At 32.5% G+C, this 23,390-nt stretch overlaps 1 long non-coding RNA gene across 1 annotated transcript; it reads left to right on the top strand.

The window, feature by feature from the left end:
* The first annotated feature begins 15,605 nt into the window (after positions 1-15,605).
* LOC105340020 (uncharacterized) lies at positions 15,606-19,207 on the top strand. Its single transcript, XR_902102.4, has 3 exons — positions 15,606-15,691; positions 18,527-18,678; positions 18,770-19,207. It is a non-coding gene; the product is annotated as an uncharacterized lncRNA (long non-coding RNA).
* The last annotated feature ends 4,183 nt before the right edge of the window (positions 19,208-23,390 follow it).

The following is a 23,390-nucleotide window of genomic DNA, read 5'->3' on the forward strand; positions in this document are numbered from 1 at the left end:
AAATTGTATAGGGCACACTTTTTACACCAAAGGTGTGAACCCGAAGCAATTGTTCGAAACCGGACAATACTAGCTTATCATTTACCTATTATCGCGGTCCGTATCTCCTCAAGACGTTTCTTTGTAAACCACAAGGTGTTTGTAGTCTACCGAAAAGTCGCACTGACCGGGTAATTCTACAAAACCCCGAGAAAATTGGACATTTATCTGTTGAATGATCAAAAGTTTACATTCTGTAATTGAAATTTAGCTGAAGATCTTCTTGTTTGTTTTCCTAAAACCTGTCATCAATCTTGTTGCCCGCTTCTAGACGAGAAATAAAGGGAAAGGAGAAATAGACTTTGTATCCAATATTGTGCGTAAATATCCCTGTTGGTTTTTCTTTGAAAATGTTAAAATGAACTTTAAAAAAAATTAAACTCTTCGCTTTGATAATCCATTGGACCGCGCGGGAATCGTAAACTTTGGTTACTAAGTCGATGCCTAATTGTTTATTTTATGGTTTGTTTTGACTGCAAAGTGCAATAAAAATGTTCTAACTTGTTGCTATCCCATTTACACTAATACCAGTCATGCATAATATACACACTGGAACCTGTGATATTCGGGGCTCATTAATACAGATTTATAGACCCTTAACTCTCCTAAGATTCTTCCTAATACACACTACATTTTTATGACCCTCCAATGGGTTAGTAATTAAATAAGATGAGCACTTAATCGCTGATAATAATGGGAAACATGGTGTTTAATTTTTATGTTTTAACTGTAAATAAAATTTATGGTCTCTTCGGACTTTACAAGATGCATAGCAGTCACGTGATATATAATGGGTAACACGAGTGTTTAACATAATAACAAGAAAAAATGTGGATATGGAATTTTTTAATGTAGACAATGACTAAAACAAATTCAATAAACTAAATTTAAATGTTTAATGAAAATTTAAAAAAAAACCTTTAAAAGGGCTAGCAATCACTTTTTTAAATAATTTAATATTTATTTATATTTGTTGGTAAGGAAAAAACCATACGCATTCTGAACACGAAAATATACATATGAAAGTTGAAAAAACTTTAATTGATTTATCGGCGTAAACGATGTAATTTTTATAAGAAACAATTTAAGTTTACACTATTCATTAATTTTGGAAACATTAATTTGAAGGATTAGATTTGAAAGAAATTAGTTGAGAACAGAAAGTGAATATAAAGGGTTATATACAGTGTAAGTGTTTACTAATAAAATAAAATGTTTATCTTTCAAAACCATGTCAAATGGATTCTATTTATAATTTTGTTTACATAAATATGATTATTAGATCTAAGTTATATAAGCATATTGTAACGGTGTTTGTGTGTAAAACTGGATGAATAAGCTAAATTATTCATAGATACCCATTTGCACTTAGTTAGCCATGTATTTGTTTTTATTTGTAAAATATTTTTTTCTATAATAAATATTTAACATTCATAAAAATCATTTAATAATTAAATAGGATATTTAACGAAGCTTTTCTTTTTTTATTTAGTTTAAAAAGATGTAACTTGTGAATATGCTTTAAATCTCTAAAACAGTCCATATTTTGGCAATGTGTAACAAATGACCTGAATAAGTATAACTTTGTTTACACAAGAAATCCTCTAACTTTGCATGTGTTTATTTGACATTGCAGATAAAAGATTGTTATGTATGTATTCATTTTGAATATCAATAGGAATATTGAATTACTTTATTGAATTAAAATCTTTATTTGAGTGTGTTTATGGAGAGAGAGAGAGAGAGAGAGAGAGAGAGAGAGAGAGAGAGAGAGAGAGAGAGAGAGAGAGAGAGACTGTTATTTTTAACTTGTGTGGAGGAGAATGGCGATACATACACATCTTCTACTAAAGGAACCAAGCCGGAACAAATGCATTCCGTGTTGATTGAAGCCTTTTTAGAGACTAGGTGCTTACAAACAAGCATCAACAGGCTTTCTAGCTTTCTAAAAAAAAATCTTATAGAAAGAAACCAAGAAGTAATTGATCTTTGTAGAGTTTGACTAAATAACGCAAAGAAATTTATCTTGTTCAAAACCCCTTTAAATGTGTTCGTCAGACGGTTCCCTCATATATCACCGAAGGCCATCTCTTCCAGAAGAATTTCATATTTGTAAAGATTTTTGCAGAGAACATTTGTCCAACTGTTCCTTTGAAGGTTCCGTGAAACCAGCACAAATTTGTTTTCGTATTTTCTAAGCAACATGAACGTGGAGAGGGATCCTTCAATGGCATTGATAATTTATTCATGTTGCTTCTTTCATCGAGCGCAGTAAATCAAGTAATTTTAATTACTTCCAGGGATGCTAAGGACAGAAGTGATTTGTTTCCCCCGTTTGTTCATTTTATGGGCCCCTTCATACCTTGATTATAACTATTAATTATCTACTACTTTCCCCAGAGTTTCCTTATTTTATTGGGAACTTATATTAAATATATAGTCTATCTTTATCACAAAATTATTACTTTTGTAATCAATGAGATGTTTCAAACCACAAATCAAATTACTTAACCAGTTTTACTTCACACTTTCAAACGTTAAAGTGTTCGCCCCTGAGTAAAGATAATAAAATCCAATAACCTATTGGCAAGATTTGAATATAAATATAATCCATAGCTATTACGTTAAATTAGACAAAGATAAGATCGTTTTTTTTTAAATATGAGGATATGCAAAACAATGTGTATTGAAACTCCCATTAACGTGAATTGGTTGAAATAAAGAAATTGGATATCCATATTTTTATTTTGATCGACAGAGATTTAAGCTATATATATGAGAATCAAGTTAAAGAAAAAGTTTTCATGAGTTGTAATATTGGGATGTTGATTTTCTTTGTTTTGATATCCCGGTGATAGCCTCATTGTTGTTCGGTGTTAGTGGATGCCCGGGGGTAGGATGAAGGGACTCGACTGTCTTGTTTATTTTTTTGTATTGTATTGTGTGTAACTTTATGTGTGAACATGTTAACATGGGGAGATCAAAGTCAGCGCCAGACAGGCTGACTTTGGTCGCCGGCCCGATACTCCGGCGAACTACTGGTTTCACAAGTCGGGAACAAGGTTTGAGGGATCAGGGTTTCCTCACCTCTATCTCACACAGTTAACGGTTTGTCGCCTCCTAAACAACCATATCCACACCACAAACAACTCTATTCTACATTTCTCTTGTAACTGTACCGATGCAATATTGCATGCGAGTTATTGTATGGTTTACTTATCTTCTGTACTATATTCTGTGGGTCGGCAAAAAGAGATCCATGTACTTATAATAAAGTTTCCGACACATCCTTCAACCTTCTGTAAAACATAAAAATACTTCAATCAAGATTTTTTTCAGGTATTATACACTTTTATCGGACATGCACACGAATGAACTAGACTGCTCTGTTCAAACAGCTACGACATTGAACCTTCCCTTTCATTGTGTAGACATCTACGGGAAAACCACTTACTTTCATATATCAGATTTTTGTATTAACAATCAATATAAAAAAAGACTTGTAGCCAGATGAAGCATCAGATTGCAGAAGATACATGGGTATAACTAATCCTAAGCATCAATTGGAGAAAAGATTCCTATATTACAGTCCATGTTTTAAACGTGTCGCTAACAGAACATCAAGACAGACTCTATAAATAGTCCTTTGATTATTTTTAACTTAACAGACTTCTTCCACTAAACGTTCTATACAAAATGCATAAGGTTTTTTGCTTATCAGATACAGACTTTGCTATTTTCCATTAGACGTGAGCTACAATCTGTTTCACCATGCACACACTACTAGTCGATGTTAATGAAAATAGCTCCATAAATATTAAAGATTTTTTCGCCTAATTCTATTATGATCATCAATATCATAAAAAAGCAGTTGGTGAAGAGGGGTCTCAATGGATTAACTTTAGCCGAATTATTGTTACGCAGATTTTGGACTCCTTGGAGCTCGTTCTGTAACGTTTTAGTTCTTGTACAGTGTATAAAGGCCCACAGATCTGATACATGTACAGAGAATGTACGTCGTGTATACTAAACTCAAAACGTTTGATAATAGAATGGCATTCTGTGTAGGACTATACATGTTCCAGAATAGCTGTGAACATACATGTAACAACGGAGTCTAGTTCAACACGAGCTCGAGTCAGGGTTTCGGCTGTATTTTAGGTTATACCTATGGAAAGGAACGTATATCTCCCTGTATACTACACCTACAAAGATTCGTGTCCAGTAGGGCCAAACAAGGTTTTCCCCGCCGACTATTACACAAATGAGCAGCACTTAATTAATTTTTGTTGTTGAGTTTATATTCTAGCGGCGCTCTTTTTGATATCTTAACTAGTAGTATCACAATGTTTCGCCGGTAAACACGTAGTAATTTTGTGTAGCTATAAATTAATAAAACTACAGGTCGTGTTATTAATATGCTAATTTGTCAACACTGTCGTGAGACACGCGACGGAACTCAGCGGTTCTAAGGGTGGACAACCGCTCTATAACCCGGCCCATAAATTCCAATTTTGACAGCCGAAATCATTAGGACATTCTCATAGCCATGTTAAGTCTACTATTCAGTGAAAAATGGCTATTTGCTTCGTCCAGTGATTCTGCATACACTTGATTTATATGTGTTGAAATTTCTGTACGTCTGAGAGCACTCGACTCGCTTATGTTCCTCCATAAAAACAACGCAGAAGTCTTGCGGGGTTTGTTTTTTTTCTTTACTTGCAGGAGTTAAAGAGTGCTTGTAGGAGAGTAAAATAGAAGTTGGCATACAAACATAAAAATATATCTTGTATCTTTTTATTGACAAATCTCGCATAGAAACAATTTAAGAAGCGCGGGCCGTGGCGTAGCTTTGTGCTCCCTTTCTCTTGCTTGACGTACTGTCAGTTTTTTTTTTACCTTATCCACTCCGTAATTGAAACAGACATCTCCCAGTGGTGATGGAGGTTCATGAATTGTTCCCCATGGTCTCTGGGGATTTATTTTCTGTATTGAGGACCAATGAATGGAAGCTGTGGGGTATTGATTTTCCTCGCCGAAGCTTTGCACCGCTTATATGCTATCGAGTGTCTGTGTTTAATTGAGTGATAGAAAAAATCAGAGAATGGATGTAGGTTGCAGTAATGTTTAATTTAATAATTGCGTGTGATGTCTTTCCTAGATTGCCTTTTCCGCTTTTATCTCAAACTTTTTAATCTATGTGTGAAAACAGGGGATAGGGAGAAAACGTGCTATCTCAGAAAAGAAGTAAATGTAAATTTCTAGTAAAAGTATTATAAAATAAGTAATATTTTCTTCAGCTATCAATCCCAGTCAACTAGTCTTGTAGGAAACAAGGACTATGTTATAGTAGTAAGGAGGTCATGTCCATTATTGCAGTTGCTTTTTTTTCACTGAGAGAATATGTCAACTCTAACAGTAACCAAGGCCAAACCAGACATTGCGCTCCTATCGAGCAATCACGTGGAGCACGCTATTTGAAATTGATATTATGCTTGTGTTTATTATTGATTAATAAAAACTGGAGAGTCACGTAGTTCATCTACGGAAACAGCACTAGTCATTGCACTATGCTTTCCTTACATGAGACACAACAAAACGCCAACCACAACCATTTTAAAAACGAAGACATTATCGCTATTTAACAGGCGTTATAATTCTTTGTAACTGGGTATAAGGGTTGAATTGATCACGTGTATGAATTATATGTTTACAGTGTCAAAATGGCCGCTGGACTTGAGACAATTCACACCTGGGCACGTCCATATTGAAACTTCATTTATCTTGGTTTCTCTTTTACTGATCACCTGATTTTACCCCAAAAAACACGATTTCTGTGTGAGATAACGGCCTGATTTTCCGCGGGCCCGCAATAACTTGGGGTCACTATCTAATCCACCTTTCTACGAGATCTGCCTAATTAAAGACTATGATTAATGAAAAAACGCACATTTATCAATATGTCAGCTTGTTTTGAATGAATTGAATCATTTTTCCTGTTAACTGCAAGCTATTTACTGCAAGTTTTTGTCGTCTTATTAGTAAATAAACAATTTGCTCTCAAATATTTTAATGGATTAATGTTTATGTACATGTTCATTTACTTATGTTCTTACGTTGTACTATATAACGATGAAAATTGATTTAAATTAACAAATCTTAATTAAAGTGCCTTACTTAACTTTACGATAGATTAAAACAGTTCTTCGAAATTTGTGTAATTTTATCTATTTAGTCGGGTTTTTTGTTATTTGATTTTTTTTATCTGCAGGTAAATAAAACATCTTAAAAAGTGAAAGTATTCTTAACAGATTGCATTATGACCTACATTTTTATGTTATTTAAAATCAATGTAACCTCACCATCTGGAACTAATATATTGTATCAGACGATACAACCTGGTGTCAGCTTCTACAACAATAGACACATTATTTATTTCAAATCAATCGAAATTAAAGACAGTCTGAAAAAATTAAATAAATTGAAAGTTTACAGAGATAGATGTAAATAAAAGCGTTCAAGTAAAAAAAAAGTTTGAGTCTACGGTCGGCGACTTCAGTACAGATCCCCAGACGCTCCGTCACACTTCTCCCATTATTTTGTAATCAATTAAGAATTTCTTTTAATGAAACATCAGTTTTGGTTGTTTGATCTGGGGAACACGGTCTCTGCCCAGTCTCCATCTACAAACGAACCGACCAGGGTCCGAAAAAGGGGGGACATCTTTGTCATGTCCTAAGTATAATTAAAATCGGAGATGTAGTGGTAAGATCAGACGCTGGAAGAGGGAAGACGTGCTTGATTTCATTGTATGGGGCCAGGACATTCATAGTGTCCTCGCCACTGGACGCCATTGTCACACACACCTTTGTATTTCACTATATACTCAGATTTTATCTATAGGCAGATTGCGGCGAGATAGATGTAACTTTGTGAAATGATTCAGCTCTGTACTGGAACTAATAATTTTTAAATTTCTGTTCAAAACCCCAATAAAAATACTATTTAATATTTTGATAAATGCTTCGTATATTTTTTTAAACAAATATTTCTCCTGAGCGGAACGGAACATCAATGTTGCAGTAATTATTTTTTTTACAAAACCTGCATGAAAAAAAAACCCCAATTGCTTGTATTGTATCGCTTTTATGATTTTACGTTTTGTAATATCTGTCCCTAAATTACTAGAGAAAATGTAAATTTGAGTTTGATTTTTTGTTGTTGTGTGTGTGCTTTTATAAAATTATAATATTATTTGACATGCTACTTTATAACAACAAAAAAACACCACCCAAATAATCTAAATGCACATATAAAATAAATTAAAACCCTGTACAATATTTTCCGTATTTTTCTTATAGCACTAACCTACTTTCTCGGTTGTAAAGAAGGCAACAAGACATTCTTTTTAATCAAGTCTGTATGTGTGAGCGGGTGTATCAAGTACTAGGATCAGTCATCAGTCCGTTTCTACAGTCCTCTCCTACATCATTCATTTCCTCATAACTACAATCGTATCATCAGTGTTTTTTGCAACAACACTTTTGCCGCAAAGTTTTAGATATTGGTGATCTTAAATGGTGTTTATATTGGCATCAATTCATCAATGCACATTGTTAATATACTTTCAAAACATATTCCAACTATGATGGCCTAAATTATTTGTTGAAAAATATGCAACAGAATTTTTTTTTTGATTTTTTTTTTCTATTATTATTTAGCATGTTTTACTTTTTTATATAAAGCGTTAGATATGTAGGATTTTTTCATTATTACATAATGAATTTGCTATGATAAATTTTTGACCAAAATAAATGTAAATATGGGACACAAAAACATTTATAAATCTGAAATAGCATGTTCCTAATGGACGTCTAATGAAAAAATTGAAAAAAAATAAATAAATAAAAACATGAACAAAAAAAGAATTGAAGATGCAGAACTTTTTTGGCATTTATAAGTAACTTTTGATATTTTAAAAAACGATCAAAGAAAAAAAACATATTCAACGTGTCCTGTTTCAATTTACAAGAGACTTTCAAGATTGTGGTGAGCTATCGCATTGCTTTACGGATTTTTGTTAGGAAGGGCAGTGAAACATTATACTAGCTATGTCGCACAAAAATATTAAACATTTTATCTACAAAGATTTTATGTTTTGCATAAATAACCACATAAATGTCCTTTTTTCGTGTGTTTTTTTTTCTCCTTCTTCTGACCCAATTTTCACAACAGAAAAGGAATTTATATGTACAGAAATTAATATTTGTAGAAGCAGTAATATACTGAAATAATGTGTTTTTTAAAAAATGTTGTAATTTACAAACAAAACAGACAGTATTCATAGACTTTATCATTTGAAATAAAAGTTTCATAATTTTCTCTGTTAATATTTTCCCTCTGCACTTTTTAATCCAAGGCATTGAACAAATGAATTTTTCCTCTCTATATGATTAATTTAAGTAGACAGTTTGACACGTGTTGCAACTGTAGAACATCAAAGGCAATAGACGTACAGGTATCGACGATATATTGACTCATTTCTAATTTATCCATTGTCACCTGTAGATGAAAATATGTTGTGCTAATTATTTTGGTTTTTTATTAATGTTTTGCTCTTTTTAATAATTTATAAATTATGTTCTATTCGATTAAATGTGCAAATTTTAATTAAATTATTTGTTATTTTCCACAAAAGGGTTTGTGTATCAATATATTTAGAAAATGTCCCAAATATTTACATGTAATGCTGTTAGACAAGCCGTCTTTGACAATAGATGATACAACAATATGGACAACAAAAACAAAGAGAGCGACAACAAGGATAAAACCCGTACACGGTGCTTGAATACTATAGGAGTTCACTAATTAAAAATCATCCAAACTTGACAATTCTAAATTAAATTGTTTTTCGTTTAAAACTGACAATCATGTTTAACAGGTACTTTCATATTTTATTCACTTTAAAGAATTTCCAAAAATTCCAACTTCATATATTTTCCTTTAAACAGCAGCTAAAACCTTTAAAAATAAATAAACAATAATCTTCCGATTAACCGAGTAAGCAAACAAAAAGGTTGTATGTTGCAAATTACATATGTATGGCTTTTTTGTACGCTCTTTCTGGTAATGCCCTTAAATAACATGCAAAAACAAACAACTTTTATTTTTGAACAAACTACAAAATTTAATCAAAAGTTATATAATTTTATACATATCTTTACTTATAAGTTTCTTTATTTTCTTTATTTTTTTTTTTGTTTTCAATATTTTGTTGTTTCGTTTGATTTTTGATTTTGGTCTTTTTGTATTTTGTTTTTGTTGTTGGGTATTTTTTGTTTTTTGTTTTGGTAAGTTTTTTTTGTTGCTGTTGTTTTTTTATGCGTGCGTTTTTGTATGACGAAAATATCTGCAAAAAGTTTCCTGTGCATGTAAAACATCTTTTTAAGTCACGGATGTTATTCTGTTTTAGCTTTATTGTAAAACAAAATTCATGCTCTGTATTCATTTTAAAAGAGATTCTTTCGGCTGTAATTTATGAAAGTTATTAGTTTCGATATACTAGTAAAATATAAAAACAAGTTTTAACCAAATCCAAAATATATAATCGTCCCTACACCTGTAAAAGAAATTACTGTTGGGATTCATATATAAAACATAACTAGCAACATTTTTAACCGATTTACACATTATTTTACATCTTTCAGTTTTGATTTTTTTTTCTTTGATGATTATTTCAAAACCGGATCAATAAATATAAGGCTTATCATTATAACTGTATACTCTACTCTAACAAAACCAATATCAAAATTCATTTTATTCGATAGAGATACACAACTCGGTAGAAATTAATGCAACTTTAATATTTTGAAGGCAGTATTTAGTTATCGGTGATTTTTGTTATTATGTGTAAGATTTCAAGAACTATTCTCGTAAATCTACATTTTAAAGATTCCACAGATCCCCGCTGGGAACCAATCTAGCCCCAGTTGGATGTTTTTGAATCTCTTACAAATACATCCTTCAAATATTACATTTCGCGTCAATGATGGAATAGGAATTTGATTACACATTTAGGAAAGAATTCCTTGGAAGCGATTTTGGACGGTTTGCATTAATATCACGCTATTTGGGTCGTGGTGACGTCATAGTGACAGTAAACAAATGGTAAGTAGGTCGCGAAAACGTCATATATTTTCTCATGGTTGAAAAATGTGAGGAGATACTAAAGTACTCGAAAGGGTCGTGACATCATACAGTTATCTTTTTGCACTTATGATTGATCCTTGACCCTTAGCCTCGGTGGATAATGGCCTTGGCGATCTCCGGGATACCCTTGTGGAATGCCTTTACTCCGTAATTCTGTAAACTGAGAAACTACTCAGCTTAAAAGTATAGAATCTAATAAGATAATTGTAATCGCCCATTTATCAATGTATGATGTTAGCAGATAGACTTGAAACTTAATGCATCTTTTAGAAACATGAATATATATCAATTTCGTAAAACACTAGATCTGAACTCTTTGATTCCACCCTAACACGTCATTTAACACTGGTATATTTGTTCTCCTAACGCTTACTTCTGCTCATCAAAGACTGGTCGTTAGACATCAAACACAATCATCTTACGTTCAGGCATTACTGACACTAAGCTCTCGCTCTGTGTCTTGGGTGCTAGTTTGTTCTAATTAAATCGCAAATACGCGTATTGCGTAGGGGTAATAGAAACAAGAAACTTGTCCCAGAATTTGAATAAGTAAACCTTGCTTCGTGATGTTGCAGAGGAGTGCATACACGAACAATTGACAAACCAGAAACAGAAGGTGGAGGAATATAGGTCTACTTTGGTTTAATGGGATATCAACAAAGCTCTCGCACAGACTTACAGTGGAAGGACATTCCAAGTGAACGGAGAATAACTTTTCTGTAACAATCATCAAACTGTACGCTAGTCATTATCAATTTCAGATTTCTGGACTTACCCCGGGGTCATACTGAAGAGAGCAATGAGCATCTTGATTAAAGAAACACGAAAACTTGGTGTGAATTTGTTGTCTTTTTGTTCATCTTAAAAAAGAACAATACGCATTTGTTTACAAAATCAATAGCATGCATCGGGGATGTTTTCTCTAATTCTTTGCATTCTTGCCTCCTCCAACAGAACAACCATGTTGTCATCCGTTTTTGCATCGTGTCTTTTACACTTCAAACAATAGTTGTATTGATTACGAAATCTTAAAAAATCTAAATCATTTAGTCACCCTTTAAACAGAACCAAACCGTGATTATGAATTCCTTTCTGTTCCCAGTATAAACTGGCTACATAACAATAGAAAACACCCCGCTCCAGAGCAATTTCTTCGTTGAAAACTTATTCAAAACTACTTTCCTTAACAAAAATTTGAAATCAACTAAAGAAAAATTAGATTTTACGAAATCTAATTTTTTTAAAGACACCACTGAGCTAGCCCGGACAAAGTTGAAGTAAAAGCTTTTGCACCGAAAATTTCAACTGCATATAAAAGACTGTTATAAATACTGTAATATATATGAAAAAAAACAACTAAATACTTGTACACTTTTATGATTAAACTGTATGAATTACAACATATTTATTTATCAATCCCTCTGTTTATTCATTTCTGACGCTCGGAGTGTTGTAATTAGAACAGAGTCGCATTAAATTGATTCTCCTTATCTAATGGCATGCGTTTTACTTGAGTTGTGATTATTGGGTCCATTGTCCTATATACGAATTATTCTATATGATTGCGACAACACTGGCGTTTTGCTTGATATCTTTTATTCACGAATGCTGTACATGCATTTTTGGTACCAATTAATTAAAACTGGAGGACAAACACATAGAGATGTAGCATCTGTTATGCAATCATTATTTCTGCACCTTATTTGAATGGCTTTAATTGGATCGAGTTCGAAGCATTGTGAGTAAATGCTAGAACTAATTTGCTGATATTTTAAACCATTGAACAAGGATGTCAAACTTGGCGTTCCCGGGCTCATTTGTCACAATTTGTGAAATGTATGTGACGTCATTCCCCTGTCATCATCCAGGCGTGACGGACCGCTAATGGCGTTTCGGTGTACTAGTTTACGGGTATGGAAACCAGATCATTTTCCTCTTTATTGTGTGAAGTCAAATCCTGTCATTTGATATACTGTTAGCTAATCCCATAAGATGAACATTTTAATGCAGTCATGTAGATATGCCGTACCAGAACCTACCAATCAAATCACACACAAATTATTGCAGTCGGATCGAACTTATAATCTCAATCAAAACTTATTAAGAAAAAAAACAGAAAAAAGTGAAATTCAAATTCAAATAGTTGTTGATACTTTGGTATCGGAACTTTTATGCTCGAATCTAAGAGAAACAGTTATAAGGTAAACGTCTATGTTTTTATGTAAATGCATATTTTAATGGACGTCAAACTGCTCATCTAGAACAATGACGTCACTTATCATTCCTTGGACAAGAATTTCAAGAACATTAACCCTGATTCGAGGGTCACTCTCCGTCCAGAGGCCAGGGAATAACACCGGCGAGTTGTCGCCCCTAATTTACAGTTACTAATTGCTTTTGCATATCAAATTAAGTTTCTAATTCATTGGTTGTATTAATCAAACATTATTGTAGATTTATGATACCCAGGACGAGTTGGGTTAGTCCGATATTGACAAATGTGCCATTCTCGGGAATATTTTGTCTGTTATGATTGCATATTCGTCAGAAATCATGAGTACTTCTATATCAACAAAACCAAGTCATTCAAAATTTAATATCAAACGTCCGGAGTAGATTGTACCGTGGACGGGGAAACAAAGATAGGAAATAAATTTGCATATTTCAGACACCTTGCTGGAGAGACTGATCTTTAGGGTGCATGTTCAACAATCCGGGATCGATCGACTGCAATATGGTATTTCTATGCCTTTGCGATAATTATACAATTATGTTACATTTGTAAGAAAATCTAATAAAAATGAACGCAACACGAAATCTTTAGCAGCTGATATCGCTTGCATCCGACGAAACATCAATTGCCACAAAGTGATGGAAAACCGTTGAAAAAAAGAGTTTGAAAGATCTCTTTTCACACTCAATTTGTTTCAAATGCTTGAAACGGTAATGCTATTACCAGATGTAGAAAATAGAAGTGGATCTGTCAAAATATATCCTGCATGAAAAAAAACTATTTATTTAGACACAAAATGGCTGACAGCTATCTTAAAGAAGGACGGTGAGCGTAATCGGTCCATTGTCACCGGTGAAAATCTCCAGCTGGGTGCGTTCAGGACCGAGTTGTAAGAGGCAGTATGTATCACTAAATGACAAATGAATCAAACAAATCCAATTTCGAGACCAAATGACATTGGCCATCAGCTCGGAATCCACTTGGTTTCTTGATTTTATTGCAGACATCCATAAGCAATTGATTATCTAAACTCGTACATGACCGGCTTTTTCGGCCTTCATTATTCCAGTGCAGGAGAGGGACAGTGTTCTCGTGAATGCTGCCTTACTGGTGCTGTGTTCTCTCAGATACACGTGAAATGAGCGCTTTGATATGCACATCCAGGTAGCTGCAGCTGCAGAGAGCTTATTGTGCTTTATCGTAGTCCTTCATCATGCAGACACCTTTACGTCGTCTCTATCCCTCGGCAAAGCTGCTGTTTTTATGAGCTATAAATGTTCTTATGTAGTCATAAATGTTCACTGTTCCTATGATAAAACTATGAAATTTTAATGGCGGTAGCATCAAATCAATTAGGCGAGATAAGTAAAATAATAATTGTTTTATTTTCCACCAATCATTAAGCTCCATAAATTCTGCCTGAACGAAGGCAAACTAAGAGACAAAGATGTATGGTTATGAGGGTAATATAAACAATTTTATAGCCTTTTCATCAAGATAAAAAACTATACACGACAGCTTTTATGTCCAAATAATCACAAATCGCTAGAAAGACAACCCTAATGGTGAATTATGGCACAAAATCTCACAGGCCTTACACCTCTTATGCTGTTAATACAGATGAGGCGCTTGATGGCAGACACTTGATAGGGTGAAACTGCTGCCTTTATTCTAGAGTTTTATGACTGCTGTGTTATTTTTAAAGTTTTAAAAAGGTTCGCAATTTTACCTGTTTACAACATCCTGTACTTGTCATAATTTCCCATTTTGTCGCCGTGGTTCGGTGGACGTATTCTTTCTCTCTCATCGTAATACTTGAGAGGCAATTTACACTCTTTCTGTTAGAAAAAGTATCACAACTCCTCTCTCTCTCTCTCTCTCTCTCTCTCTCTCTCTCTCTCTCTCTCTCTCTCTCTCTCTCGTATGTCAGTATCAAATTGGGGTATAATTTATGATTTTGGTTATGTGACCAAATGATAAATCGTCTTCTCAGTTTCAAATTTATGTTTTTTGGACAGCACTGGCTTTATTAAAGAAGATTTATTCATAAATATGATATAAATTTTTGCAGCCAGATATCTTTTCATTAAAATTCACGGCGTTTTTGATCAGGACAGCCGGTATGATAATTCAGACTCGCAAGAAAGATCTTCGCGTTACAAAGGACAAATTTTAACAAAACATTATTCATAAATCAACTATTATCTGGAGATGCGATATATTTGGCCCGCTTGCTTTTTATTTCAGTTTTCTCCGGTTGACGTGGTTTTGGAGCTAGAAAAGTTATCTTCTACATTTGACTGGTGAAGCGAAGCAGACCACTTTAAGCACCTGTGTACGACAGACTGAGGACCAGGGAGCAACCGGAATGTTTGTATCTATGCGGAGATCAGACCGCGGTTTTATAACACATCTCAAGCGGAAAAATAAACAAACAGGCAAAAAGTCACTTTTCTGTCAAGTTCAAAATTTTTAAGTGGATTTTGATTGATTGCTATATACTAGGTAACCCGTGTAACATGTATTTTGACCTTGCTTTAATAAGCTCACCTGGGAACAGATTACAGAGAAGTATACATAGACAATCCATTTTTGTTGCGAACAGTTGCTGATGTGATCGTTCTCTCAGTCTGAGCTTGTCTGTAGGTACATGTGCATTGACTTTGTAGGATTGATGCATCGATTAATAGATGTAACTGAATGCGTTTCATTAGATAATGTTTGCATTTTATAAAATAAAAAGATATCATCACGACAGAGACGATTTACATTTGCTTAAGACAGGTTAACATTTATACACAACGAACAAGACATAAACATAATATGTACATATGTATACGCTCTGGGTTGTGTTCTGGTTTTTTTTTTAAATTGACGCTCTACGGCTTTAGAGTAAACAAATCAAATATATAATATGTAATATTCAGTTACCTTTCAGTTATTCTAATTAGAAATTATCGACATTAATATACATTTTATCAGATTGGAACGTAGCGAATTCACGAAGAGTTTTCATTTCCCGAGTTGTCTTCTCCTTATAACTGATGAATATTCATGATGAAATTCGTCATGTCCTGATAGACAAGTGGGCGGGGCTTAAACTCCAGTAATAACAAGAACTGCATAAACATGAAAAAAATAATATTTGTTTGACCCATAAAGAGATATTATTTACGAGCATTTTGGGGGAACACGGAAAATGATAAATTCGTAAGAAACTAACTTTTCTTCTACTTTTTGATGTTGTATGTTTCAAATTTCTTAAATTTAATGTACGGTGTGAACTATTAAAGCACTTTATCACTTGGTTGATTATGATTTGATTTTATATTAAGAAAAAAAAGGCATTCTCGTTACCTTATTAATAAGTTAATTATTTGTCATTAATATATAATCGGTATGAACTGATAAGTACACAGTTCAGTGACGTCCGCAATGCTCTTTGTATTGTCGTTTTTTTTAAATACTATTTTCTTTAATTGCTGGTAATATCTTGTTTGAAAAATAAATAAATTATTTGACACATAAAATTCAGCGCATAGTTATGATTTTTTTATAGTAATTTTTTTTTATTAATTACTTCTTTTGATTTTTGCATTTCTTCCTATAAGACTATATTTAACTTCTGCCACAATTTTACAGTAATTTAAAGTAAATATTTTATTTCTCTGCCACTAGTACTATAATTGGTATGAATTTTTATTTGTAAAGCAGTGTAAATATAATAAATGAATTGAGAAGAAAATAATCTAAGTTATTTGAACTTGTGATTTTTCAACGAAAATTGGAAAGGAAATTGGACTATCTTATCGAACGAATACATCATCATTGTTCTTAAAATATCAAACAAAATAAAACAAAATGTTATAATTAATTTTTAACCTTTTAGAAACATTACAAAAACTAAAATTCTAAGTGTTGAATCCATATTAGATTTCCTATGTATAGTAAATGGTGTTGTTAGTGATTTTTATATGGTCATGCATCTATATTTTTGTGGTGTATGTATATTAACATATTGCAATAATTTTGCAATTTTTCACATACACGCATCAACATTTTTTAATGAAGATGTGTCAGTATTCTTTAATTTTATTTAATAATATCTATTCATTTAATAATTAATCAATGATCAAATTTTGAAAGACCCGCACGAATTACGATATATCTTTCAACTCTTTTATCCGCCGTCTTTATCGTATACCGGTATCTCCCTAGAATTTCTGTCGCGTTATAGAAGTTAACCGATCTCTCAGATGACGCAGTTGTCCGGCTCTCTCCTCGATGGGGGTCATACATGCTACGGACCTTTTGTCCGAAAATCAATCCAGGCTATGATTAACTGCTTATGCCATAATGTACAAAAGCATCCCGAATTCGATAGGGTTTTGAAGTCATTGTATGAGAGAAGATGGCCCATGGCGGAGATAGCCGATAGTGGTCAATTACCAGCCGAGAATTGGCATCCGTCTGACCACGTATCTCCCTATCCCTTTTTATCTAAGACAAACATCTAATTAGATTAGAAGGAAATATATGGCGTTTTCTGGTTTTCTGTTGTCATGCCGCGAAAAAAAAATCCAGGTTTTTTCTGTGAGAGAGAGAGAGAGAGAGTACTCTCTTAGGGTGGATTGGACCGTGTTTTCTGATTTTTTAAAATAGATTTTTTATAGATTCCCTGTCTGAGGATGATATAATAAGGTGTTGCATCAATGCTATGTCTATCAATTGGACAATTTTAATCGTGAACTACTCTTATAGTTTATAAATATAAACATTTGAACATACATGTAATGTAATACGTGTAATTTTTTCAATCTAAAATATTAATGTAATTTTTGATTATTTTGGTTGGTTAAAAACCACTCTACTTCCATATTATAGTAAATATCCAAAAGTAAAGTTCGTATTGTGTATTTCACTTGTGAGTTTTTTTTAATTCCTACAATTGAACATTTCTTGTATTGATATAATTTTTAAAATAAAAAATGTTTCCTCCCCAGTGTCATTTTGATTTGTAAATAATCGACAGGGGCAATAATATTGAACCACAGTGGTGGAATCGAACCCTTGTGTATAATATATTTTAATCTCTCCACAACAAACTCCCTAATCACTGCAAAATAATCATAAATATCAGGAGTTGAAATGCATTTAACTGTTTATATTTTCTTTACCGTTTAATTTTGATTAATATGGGAAATGTAACAAAGTCAATGTGTGATTAAGCAAGGTAAAAAAATCACACAGATTTTATCATTTGTACAGAAAGGGTAAAGGCCATCTAATGGGATTAAAGATGATAGAATTTTGATCAGAATGAATAAAATGCTTAAACATGTACAAGTATTTTTGTATAAGAATTCGCTGGTCTATCAATATAAAGTTTCTTTCTTATTGAGCATACAAGGTGTTAAAATATCAGATTATGAATGAACACATGATAATAAAAAAATAAAGTTACTTACTATTTTGATTATCAAATTTATTAGTAGTTTATGAATGCGGAATGCTCATAAAGAGGGAAAGAACAGGATAAAAGTCACTTAACTGGCAATTTGTTCTACAATTAAAATTTGGTGATTTCAGATATTAAATATATATATATATATATACATATATATATATATATATATATATATATATATATATATATATATATATATATATATATATATATATATATATATATATATATATATATATATATATATATATTGTCGTCATACGAAATAGTTTAATCCTATTAATATTTTAATAATGTTTTCCAAATTTATCGGAAAATCATGAACAATTTTCGATTTTGACTTCTTAATCAACAAGTACAATTTTTAGATCCATTCAGAAAGTAAATCCCAATTTCGATTTCCTATGATTGGCTTTGTTATTATCCATATAATGATAACAATGCAGGGATTATTTTAGTATGTGTCTGTTTTCCTTTGAAATATTTCCCCCTAAATCATGCATTTTTGTTACCTATTAAATCGGCGACCAGACAAAAAGGTTTCGATAAAAATGTAGATTTTGAAAATTGGAATATAGGTACATGGGGTAAAAAGCGTGACTGAGATAAGGTGTTGTATGACAAGGGGAGTGGGTCCACGGATCCAGGAGGCCCGTGTCTACGCCATCGTTACCTCTCCCACGTACAGACTGATTGGTATACAATACCCAGCCATCAGCGATAATCAGAGGTAATTGCTATTTACGACTTAATTGAGAGCGACCTTCAAATGTACACTATGCATAATCGCCTCATTTGCGTTTTGGATTTTTGTTTTTTAGTTTTTATTCTCTAAAGATAGCGTCTGGTAGAGTAACCAGGAAGTGGTCGGCGAGAACTGGGAGAAACTAGCCTCAATTTGGGATGATTGCTGACCCAAAATGAACACTGTCAAATGTTACTTGAAAAGACGAGAACGTAATCAAGCGTTATTTATGACGACACAGTGTTTGGGCAATGACGTTTGTGGCGTTAAATAGATTTGCTTCCTGTATCCGTAATGTAAATATTTCATTACTAGTAAGACTGGTTCGTTTTTTTTAAAGTCAGCGTCCCTTCTTCCGTGTGTACATTTTTTATGTATTGTTATTCTTTTTCATTCTTTGTCCAAATCATTCTTTCTTATGCATAGTCTTAACTATATAACGTATTTTGCTATTTCGTAATTACGTATCATGTTAGTTTTGAACAATTTTTCAATTTTAATGGCGAAGACCTCTTATTAGAACTTTTGTCATAACCATTTGTATATGTATGTTATATATGTATATATATATATATATTAATGAAACAAATAAATATTTACTCTTATCAAATTGTTCGGAATTAAACATGTAGAAATAATTCATTTTAATTAGACAAACTGGTTATTTACAATCTTTTTAAGGAGGAAATACAGATCGAAATGATGCATCGTCAACATATGGGCAGTGTGTTGAAAAAAACAACAACAAACAATTAGTTTCATCTAAAAGATCATGAACTTTCCTCACAATGTACAAGCGGGTCTCTAGTATTAACAAAGTAATATATGGTCATTGGGCATGGTTTTATTTTGGTATAAAACAATACAGATACATACATGTACATATGCATGTACCATTAGTAAAATTGTTAAATAGTCAAAAGCAAATTATCAATCTGTTTACAAAATAAATATTGAATTCAGTGTTAATCTTTGTGATGTTGCGGGCATAGAGGGAATTACCATTTGTTTGGTTTTGATTTACATGTATTTCCAATATTCTTCCTAAATCTTCCTAAAACGAAATTCATTGTATTTCCTTCGGATTCATAAACTCCACACGCAAATCATGATTAGTGGTAAAGTGTTGTGGATTGAAAGATTAACAGCGATAATCCGTCGTTGATTAACAAGATATTATTTGGAGTTTGACCGTTGATTGCCGATTTCTTGCAAATCGTGTGTATATATGTGCAATTGTATGGGATTTTTGAAGATATTCACAATTAACGATGGACGATCACGTGATAACGAGTCGGAACGTAGTTTATAAACATGCTGGATTGTTTATTCAACAATTCTTCAGGTTTTGATAACTTGTTAGATAACGAATATTTGAAATCTGTCTCCCAATATTTTGCTGAATTACTCATTACTTTGCTAAAGTTATAAACAATAGCATTCATTATAAATTCAACCACATACGTTTATAGGCTGGTATTAGTGTAAAGAAAATGAATTGATAAACTAATAAACCAAAAAATCATACACTTATAAACCAAACATCTTATTTCATCTGATTTGAACAAAATAAAAACGTGAGGTCTTTGATTATGGATTTGATTTCTAATACCTAGCATATGTAATAACGCTATCGTTCCAATCATTTGTTAGAATTTGTTAAAAAGGCAGCCGATTGTCGTAACTGTTTATCTATGTTTATGCAGCGTTATTATAAATTAAGAATATTAATATATGTTTAAACTAAAAATCCATACGTTTCAATTGTGGTATTGGTGTTTCTTTAGAAAAATATACATAAAATATTTGGATACAAATAGAAGTGAATAAATATTTTATTTAATGTAAAGTATTGTCAAGTACACTTACCTTATGTAGTTAGCGAATGCTTAAATATGGCATAATCTAAAACAAAGACTGTCTCCAACGGAGAAGCAGGGGTAATTGCGGAACCATACGAACTATTTAGTGTTTTATTTAGACTCAAAATAATATTTTTTTTAAATGTAAAAATAATTAAATGTTTCAATTCGGATGAAAAAATTGAAGAAAAATGCGCATGGAATGAAAAAATTACATTGTAGAAGATTACAGCCATTACATTAATTATTTACTTTGATGATTTTGTATCAAGCCAATTCCTGCACAAAAAAATTATACTATTTCTCAAAATGATTTCATTTAACTTATGAATTAAAAGTAAAACATGTAAGTCTTATAAAAACAACAGCAAGAATCTATATGCACATTCTCCTGCATAAATAGTTTTTTGTCAAGTTTTCTTAAAATGTTTCTTTATCTTTTCCCCATGAAAACGATATGTTGTACATGTACCAAAATAATACTAAACACAGGACTCTATCATCACTTTTGAAGTTACCGGTAAACAACTTTCAAACTATCGATATGAATAGCTACATCTATAAAATTCAGAATATTCCAGTATGTGGAGAATTTCTGTTCCCAACGGATATTTTTCTCGAACAAATTGATTTAAAACCTAGAAAATTCTGACTGATGAATAAAAACAACATGACACGTACCTTATAACAAATATTTATTTTATTAAGTGATCAAATCACAAGTTACACGTTATTTACATGTAGTTCAAATTTTAACTTATCATACAGAAATGTTCAATGACATTTTCTTGAAGTTTAAATTCACATGGTTAATTTCAAATCCTCGTTTTTCGATCTTTTTACTTATTTTTACGCTTTCGCCAATATGTTTCTTGTGTCTCTTATATGCATGTAAGTAGTGCTAATCCTTTAGGATATACACTTGTGCATATTGTTAGATGTTTTATGTTTTCCCTATTCATCGATTTTCGACATTACCAGTGCTATAAATCACAATATAGAATAATTACAGTTTTTCAATTATCAAAAAAGATTTCACCAATTTCTAAATGATAAAAAATATAGTATTTCGTTTTGATTAATTTAAATAATAAAAATTGCAGTGTCTGTCAAAATCATTGAGGTGTAAAGTTTAATCAATATTTTCTTTCCTGATTTCGCTATCTTGCTTGGCAAAGAAAAGAATACTTCCAAATTAAGAACTATTGACCCTTCCACTGTATCACTGGGAGAATAGATTTTTGTACGGAGTATAGATTCAGTTACCTGTTCCACTTGAACAATGGCACATTGACACCATTTATTTGCTCTACTTGTAATACTTCAATATTGTAGAGATAATATGGATTTCTAAAACAATATCATTTATATACAATTAACGCCAGACAACATATCACGCTACTGAGACTTGGATCGACAACAATGTAAGATGTAAAAAAAAAGATACTTTTTTAAAATAAAGTTTTATCTTTGGGGAATGGTCCCCTTGATAAAGCAGGAACTTATATTATATACTTCCATGGACATAATGTGTAATTATTTCCATGGCGTAATGCTCACAATGTTTTAAGTTGTGTAAATTTAAACCTGAGGTATAGGTTTGTAAAGATAAACGAATGAATTATTTCCATTGAAAATTATTTTTATCGTCATATTTTCTCTCATTTCTTAATATATACATGCATTTTATTTCTTTACTTGAGGAGTTATTGTGCGTACTCTAATTACTAAAATTGGCAAAAAGGCAAAAAAGCTTAACATTATTTATTGCGTTTTACAAAAAAACAAAAAAAAAACAACAAAACAACAACAAGAAAACATATATAAAACTGAAACGAAATGGTTCTTTGTGTTTGTGCTTTGATTTAAAATTTCTCCTGTACATTATGCCGCACAATCGTATTGTCCTAGCATATGAGTTGTTGTGTAATCTTTATAATAATGGCTGATGGATTTCAAAAATACTTTCATTTGCATTCAAGAAGATTTGAAAATGCTAAGAAAAATAGTTATCACCCAATGATTGCGTTCTGATTAAAACGTCCATTTGGCTGATCAGCTCCCCTAAATACATCGAATTGTACATCCGCGCGGGGAGTTTGGCGCGGAGATTGAAATATAGATCCGCTCCTGGTGTCGCGTTGATAGAGCGGGGATTAGATTGTAGATCCGCTCCTAGTGTCTCGGTAATGGAACGAAGGTTTAAGCTTCCGCTCTAAAGTCATTGTATTAAATACAAGAGGATCGCGGAATGACGCTGGCTTGCCATCGAAACAGATCGTGAAATCGGTTTTCCTTGTAAGGGATTATCATATAGAGATACATCGCCTTCAATAGTGGTGAAAACGAACGTAGATATAAGTAAAAATAAGAACAGCCAATTGTAGCAGATTTTGAAGCAAACGAATCAGCTTGACAGGACGTTAAAAAAAATCCTGGCAGATCGCCTCATGCGCTTCATGCGCAGATCCAGAAAATATTTTCCAAGATGGGGGGGGGGGGTTCTTATGGATATTGCCAGAGAGGTGTACATGTACGATAAATTTTATTGTGTAAATCCTCCCGACCCCCCCCCCCCCTTTCCTATACTTCGATATGTCAAGTGGCTCTATCCCTGATGACACTAGTAACTCGCTTCCAGAAGATAAAATGTCGATATTGGCAACTTCAGTATTTTCATGGATATAGATATGTCGCTTTTTGGTTCAATCCCTTGGTCCTCCAAAAGTTCCATCTTGGCGATACCATTTTGTCGTTTAATGGTTGATTTCAGGCGACACTCACGTACATATTCTTTTCAATATACTGGTTCATGTGTGTCCCCATTATTAAAAT

The sequence above is a fragment of the Magallana gigas genome, chromosome 5 (assembly GCF_963853765.1).
Source record: "Magallana gigas chromosome 5, xbMagGiga1.1, whole genome shotgun sequence".
Classification (NCBI taxonomy): Eukaryota; Metazoa; Mollusca; class Bivalvia; order Ostreida; family Ostreidae; genus Magallana; species Magallana gigas.